The 7,608-nt window shown below is 41.1% G+C and overlaps 1 long non-coding RNA gene across 1 annotated transcript; it reads right to left on the bottom strand.

The window, feature by feature from the left end:
* Positions 1-1,408: 1,408 nt before the first annotated feature.
* On the bottom strand, positions 1,409-4,785 carry LOC112546003 (uncharacterized). Its single transcript, XR_003089608.2, has 3 exons — positions 4,647-4,785; positions 3,550-3,707; positions 1,409-2,402 (listed from the first exon to the last, which is right to left on the bottom strand). It is a non-coding gene; the product is annotated as an uncharacterized LOC112546003 (long non-coding RNA).
* Positions 4,786-7,608: the final 2,823 nt, after the last annotated feature.

Below are 7,608 nucleotides of genomic sequence, written 5' to 3'. Positions count from 1 at the left end.
GTGATGCTCCATATGCTAACTAGCAGTGATGCTCCATATGCTAACTAGCACCATTTGCTTTAATGGTGAGTATTTCACTTCAGCCCCATGCATTTGCCTCACCTTTGTTTTAAAAAAACCACACACACAAAAAAAACCTATTTAGGAAATCAGGGATCAGTCCTAATTCTAGGATTCCAATAAATCACCACCGGACCTGTAGCTTGCTCACACAGAGTGCTGATCACTCTCAGCTTCCATTGACTATAGGAGGAAGCCTTGAGAAAATATTTTCCATTGTGTGAATTAATAATCTGGATTATTATCATATATTGGTTTATTATTTATAAAACTCTATATTTAATGTATACAGACTTTGAAAATACTAGCATTAGTTAGCACAAGGAATATAGAGCATCTGTAGTGCAAATATAAAATAGAAACTATAAAATTAGATAGCAAATGCACTGTTAATAAAGTTTATGTATAATATATGTTTAAAGGTATATTTTCATTCTAAAGCTAACTACACATTGAGTATTTTTTTAATTGGTAAATTGTGATCTTTTTATAACATTAAGGTTTTAGAGCTTTTATAAAAAGTTCCTTTTTAAGTACCATTTTTCATAGTTAATCATAGGGAATGTATCATGATACAGTACAATTACAACTAACTGATCTATTATTATAGTTGTTATCCCCCAGTTACTGAATGACATGTTCAGGATCACATAGTCAATCAGTGGTAGAGTCAGGAAAAGAGCCAAGGTTTCCTGACTCCAGAGTCCCCAGTTTTAGCTATTATTCCCAGGAAAAAATATGTTAAAATGGAATTAAGGTTGAGAGTACTCATCAATTAATTAAGAGTCAAAAGCATTTTAAGGATATTTGTCAGCCGACGGTCAGGGCAGTGTGTGTGTGTATGCTTCCGAGAAAAGGTTTAACGTCCGTGTCTTTACTGCTAGGACCGGGGTCCCATCGCAGAGGGTGGCCAGCAGGCCAACAGACGCCCCGTTATATAGGAGGAGCTTATTACACCTTAGATTTTAACTGCTAGAACACAAAGTTCCTTCGCAGCGGGCAGCCTGGGAAAGGCTGGAAAGGTGCCCCAATGGATCTTGTCACCTGGGAGTGACACAGATCCAAACGCCCAAGCTCTCCCTATGTCTGTCCCTTTATGACCGGCTGAAGTTCTTTTAAAATTGTGCTTGGTTCTGTTACAGCAACTGAAGGAGTCAGGTTAAAGCTTAAACAGTTACAGGTTTATTAAAAGACTTATAAAAGCATATGGTTACAATGGCTATTGCTCTATTTCTTAAATGCTAACAAATACAGATTTTAAAAATGGTTACAAAGAAAATAAAGATAGAAAATAGAAATAATGGTACCAAGTGACAGCTTAATCTTTAAAGAGCTCTAAGTCTATGTATATATATACTTAAACAAAGGACCACATCCAGGTACAATTTTTACCCCTTTCTGTGCCTCTCGACTCCAGCGTGTCAGGCCAGGGCTGGTCTCTCAATTCCTAGGAAAGACGAATACGAGGTGGGCGTCCCCTTGGAACCTCGGGAGATCAAACACCAAACCTGACCAGCAGATAGATGGTAGATTGACACTCAGAGAAAATGCGCTGCTGGACCTATCTTTATACCCCTGGGGGCCCGTATTCTCTTTCTTATCTAAGATGCCGAATTCTACTGGTCCGTTTTGTGGCGCCAGTTCTTACAAGCAAGTTTCAAGTTAATTTACACTTGCAAGAGAGATAACTAAATTGTGTATACTAGACATTTTTTTACTGGGCGAGAGATTCCTCCCCCCCGCGGATGGATGTGTGTTCGTATCAATATGGGTTTCAGTCAAGGGCACTCCTTGGCAGCCTCTTGGTCAGCAATTGGCGTATCTCTGTTTACAGCCATTCACGGTCACACCAGCCTGGGCCTTCTGCTCTGTGTGCCCTGTATGCTCCAGGCAAGCAAAAATGGATGTTACAAGGGGGTTCCTGTCTGGCTACAATATTGTAATTATCTTCAAACCAAGCATTACAAATTCTGGAAATTCAGAGCTAAGATTAAAGTTAAAAGAAAGTCAAACATTTCAATTTATGGAAACACAAATTCAAGGCACTGAACAACCTTAACTCTGACCCTTAGTGGCACCATGAGAAAAATTATTAAAATAACCTGTGTCTTTAAAAACCAGTTTTATATAATCTGGGCCTGTAAGTATGGATTAATCATAACTGTAGAATTATTGTATAGAATCACTACAGTACAGAGTTAATGATCACTGTGTCAGAGGGATTGGATTTTACTGCAGAGAGCTGTGAGAGTATCTACTCATGCTAAGCTTTCTTCTTCTGTCTAAGCAAAGTATTGGGTAAAATATCATGGTTGAATTCTTAGACTTGGTTGGTGAAGACTCTGAGGAAACAAAAATAGAATATATAATTATTTATTGATTTTGTTTGTTTAGAATATAAAGTCTCCTGATGCTCTCATGCAAAATATTCATTAATTGATTAAATCCACTTATATTCCTTACACAAAGCCTAAGTAAACACCCTTTAACTAGAGAAATAAGCAGGGGTTTGGGAAAATGGAATTTACATAAAATAGGGTGTAGTCCACAAATCCCTGTGCAATCCTACTGGAACTATGTAAGATCCAGTGGACTCACTGGCTTCTGCATCAACTAGTTCTTGTCATAACCCAAGGCACACATCTGTATTGGTCATTGGGAGCTGGCATCGAGTCCACCTCCTCCATGTGTTGATGGCTGCCTGAATGAATTCTCCACCAGTGCTCACCACTCCCAGTAGGGATTTGTGTGCGCATGCAATTACGCGTGTGCTTCTCTACAGGCCTATTTTGTGTGCACTAATTAGGCACCTATTCCTGAAAATATGAATGACTCCGAAGTCACAAATTCATTTTGGACTAGTAACCCAGTCACAGCAGTCCTGTCCATAGGGTAGCTCGGGGCAGCTGCACTGAGTCCTGCATTTTGGGGGCCCTTACACTTCAGGGGAATATGGAAGTGTGAGGCCTAAGGTGGTCGGGGGATTAACGGGCAGCCTGGAATGGGCCTGTCCCTACTCTAATTGGCAGTAGGAGGAAGTGGAGCAACTTGGCCCCATCCTGATCCACTCCACTGGCTTCAAGCATTGCTTGGTGAATGGGGTTTGAGAGAAGTGATGGAGTGGAGGTACAGAGGGGCAAAAGGGGACAGGAAGAGGCAGGGCAAGGATGGGGTCTGTGGCAGAGGTGGGTTGTTTCGGGCTCTGCACCCCACTAGGGAAGGGCCTGAACCAGTACAACAAATGCTCTGTTATACAGCACACAGTTAACCAAAAAGCTCAATTAATTGGCATTTCTGATCTCCCAATACAAATCTTCAACCTAGCAACCAGGATTGTGTACTGCCCAGCATGTTATACAATTGTGTACTCTGCATGCTACTTTTAGGCAAAAATGGCAGAAGACACATAAACAATATCAGGTATTTATTCAAAAAGCATTTTCCAGGTTGTGTCACTCCAGGGTCATTACAGATTGAGCCCAATCTCACCTTTTACATCTAACATGATAATTGTTGATAATGATGATCCTGAGGCACTGCAAGATCCTGATGTGCATTCTGAATCCCCCAAATTAAATGATGTTCCGTTTTAGTGTTAAGTATATTTCTAGTGATCTGGGTGTATGCCGGGTGCGACCCTCAGTGATCTGTAGTGAAATAAGAAAACCTGCTACAGGTTTCACCTCAGTAAACCAGAACTCTCTGGTCTGGCAAGGACCACGGATGTTCCAGGATCAGAAAGTCCCGGTGCGCTGTAGGAAATGGGAGGGCTAGGAGCCTGGCATGATGCAGCAAGGGGTGACGTATGGCTCAGCTGGGCAGCAGGAGGGGTGAGGAGAAGCTGGCACATAGCTCAGCTGGGTTGAGGGGGGAGTCAGGCAGCTTGGTAAGTGGAGAAGGGTGGGGAAACAGCAGCAAGGGTCCAGAAATGACCTCTCCTGTTCCAGCAAAATCCCTCATCTGGGAAGGTCCTGAGGGTGCCAGACCAGGGAGGTCTAAGCTGTATATAGAAAACTTTACCTCTATACATCTAAGTGTTTCAAGAAACCAATCAGTTTGCAGTGCAGTACTACTACTGGACTGGTGAGTGCCTGCATATTATTTTATACTTTATTCATTGTGTTATATTCTAATTCTTTGAAAATTGGTATTCCATTGGTAAAGTATAACTCTCTCAGTTGACCAAAATATTCAATTAACTGGTACCTTCCATGCCCCCAACATGCCAGATAACAGAACATTTACTGTATTAGCATTCTGCACTGTCATGTGCAAGGCCATGACTGACCTCAGTCTTGGTCTCTTGATCTTCAGTGCACTGGACTAATCTGGACAAAATGATTTCATGGAAGTGAGATTCATGTCCCTCAAAAATAACCCTTTGAATGGGGTCTGGCATTTATTGGTGAATGAAGGGAGGAAGTAGAAGGATCCTGAGGGCTTCATCAGGTATGGAGAAGACCCCATATTTCCTGACAAGAGCCATAATGTACCTTATTCTATCATATTTCAGATTTTTACAGATTAAGTTTTAATCTGCTTAAATGTAGCATAAGTGAATCCGTGATATAAAGTATAATACATACATGGTGTGTTTGAAAATGTAGCCAAGGGAAACAGACTCTCTTTCAGTGAGCTGAAATCATTTAATCTCTGTGGCTTTTCCATGAAATGCTGTCCAGACATTGGCTGTTTAGGAACTGTTGTCTTCAAGTTTTCATGGGATTCATGGAGGTTTATTTGTTGGATCAGAATTCACTTATGGGCCTTTGTGATGTAAATGGAATGTTAGTGTTCTGGCAATGGCATCCTATACATTATCTGCAGACATTTCCTAAGGCTCCCCTAAAGGAGCCAATTTCTACTGTGTGCTGTATAAGAACAATCTGTTCAGGCTCTGGGAACACCCTGTTTGTGCCACTAGATTTCTGGCTTTCACTGTAACCATGTTTTTTTAACATATGCTTTCAGTTTTAAAAAATAAAATACACAAAGGAACTTTTAATTAGAAATGGGTGAATTCAGTTTGCCTAATTTCTATCCCACCTGAATATAATGAGTTTGAAAGTTCAGCTACAACTCTAACATTCCTGGGAGTATCTTCTGGTTAGGAGATATTCAGTAAAAAAAAAGCAGAAAGGATTTGTGAGGAAAACTCAGCTGACAAATAAGTAGAGAGTGGACCAAAGAACAGGCAGAGCGGGAAAATGAAAAACAAACTAATTAACAAACAAAAAACCCCAAATAGAGAGAAGAGAGAAATTCTCGTGAAAAAATCTTACTATGTATTTTAGAAATGTGCATCTGTTTGTCTGTCTGTTCTTGTATCCATTTGTTCAAGAACTCCTCTAACGGTAAGAGCTCCATCTCCCAGATTTGGCAGTTTCTTCTAATCATAACTTTAAAACCAAATAAAAGTTTGCTTGTGCCAGGACAATGGAATGTGTCTGGAATTTGGTTGTTTTTCATAAAATGGAAAGGGAGGGATCAGGTATACTGAAGAAAGACCATGGGGGACAGCAAGGTTGCTAGAGATGGAGATCGGGACAGCTATAACCCCATAGGGCCAGCACAGGGCAGAGGTGGAGAAAGGGACAGCTATCTACTATATATTTTAGAGTTTGTCTGTTTATGAGTCTATTTGTCTGTCATCCAGCGGGAGGGCATGCACTCCTCTCTCAGCTGTGCCTGCTGCAGCTGCAGCAGCCATGGACTGGTGCTTCTCACCTAGAGGTTTTGTATTCTCTTGCATTCTGGCAGTTTAAATTCCTTTACCAAGTTTGATTTCACAGCGGAGTTTTTCTTGAGTAAAATTAGTTAAATCTTGCAATAACTTTAGGTGTTAACTCTTATTATAATTTGGCTCAGAAAGAGGATTTCCAAGTATATTCTAAGATTTCTGCTGAGAAGAAAATGCTCACTAATTCTGCTGTAAACATCCACCATTATGTTTTAAAGAATAGTGGTTCTCAACATTTTCCATATGATGACCTCTCTCCCATCTAGTCAGGATCCAGCCAGGGTTCCCTATTACCATTTATTAATATGGGAAAGGCAGGGTGGTTACTACCCTCAGACACCCACCCGTTCATGACCTCCAGATGGTGAATGCCTGCTTAACACCACCCCAGCTGCAGCATGGGATGCCACATTCCCTTTTTGCAAGGCACCTAGCACGCAAAACTATAGCTTGGAACATTCAGCCAAGCACCATGATCAGCTGCCCATCCATTTCCGCTTCATCATATATTTTAGAATATACAGTATATTTATTCTTGGTGATGGATATAGTTCAGTGAAGCACTGCTTTCTAATTTTCCTCCCAGTTCTATCTGTCTCTTCTCAGCAGTAGTGTGGTTTCCTTTTGGAAGAACACTTGGCTTTGAAATGGTCCATTTGGTCTAGTCAGAAGAACTACCATTATAACAATGCCTCTGCCAGAATTGGATGCCTAACTGCAAGTGATTCTGAGCCATGGAAAACAGCATTTAGATTTTACTGTGTTGCATGTGCTGTCATACAATTATAAAGCTAAGAAAATGCAATACTATGTGTTCATTTTGGCTCTGTCTTCACTGGAGTCTATATCTGAGTACTGAGTTTTGTTCATGCAGGTGTGAGCCAGCCAAACCTGCCCTGAAAGTACACATTTGCTTTGCTGCACATGCACAGAACACTGTATACTTGTTTTCTACCGACATCCACGCGTCTGCTCTGAGAATGTGAGTTTAGCGCTACTATTCTTTACATCACAGAGACACTCTAGGAACCAGTTTGGGGTATAGTGTTGGTACTATTTTGATACTTTGTGGATCCACATGTGGACAATATTTGTGCCCCACCTTCACACATGCACTGATAGCAGTCAGATCAGAGCTTCCCTTATGTCTATCCCTGCAAAAATGAGTCACAGTAATGGAATAATTGGATGCGTTGGTCCTGCTACTCCTTCTCTAATGGGACAAATGTCATCCATCCAAGTGGTTGGATGACATTTGACAGCAATTTCTGAGAAGTCAAAGGCAGCAGACCTAGAGGGATGATGACAGATCATAATTGGCACAATGGACTTACGTTGAATTCTGCAATAGCTACAGAATCTCCTTGGCTACGTCTACACTGGCCCCTTTTCCGAAAGGGGCATGCTAATTTTAAACTTCGTAAAAGAGCGTCTAGACTGGCCCGATCCTCCGGAATAAAGCCCTATTCCGGAGGATCTCTTATTCCTAATTTGAAGTAGGAATAAGAGATCCTCCGGAATAGGGCTTTATTCCGGAGGATCGGGCCAGTCTAGACGCTCTTTTCCGGCTTTTCTACAAGCCGGAAAAAAGCGGCGGACATCTTTATTTAAATATTTAAATATATTTAAATCCCCCGCGGATTTCCCTATTACGAAGTTTAAAATTAGCATGCCCCTTTCGGAAAAGGGGCCAGTGTAGACGTAGCCCTTTAGTTTATTGACGTAGAAAAATAGAGTGTGGTGGGATCATAGTTTTGTTGACTGAGGATGCTCCAGAATTTCATGAGGAAACAGAAAGCTACAAATTC

This window comes from Pelodiscus sinensis, chromosome 6 (assembly GCF_049634645.1).
Source record: "Pelodiscus sinensis isolate JC-2024 chromosome 6, ASM4963464v1, whole genome shotgun sequence".
NCBI lineage: Eukaryota > Metazoa > Chordata > Testudines > Trionychidae > Pelodiscus > Pelodiscus sinensis.
This window is presented reverse-complemented; position numbering and strand designations above follow the sequence as displayed.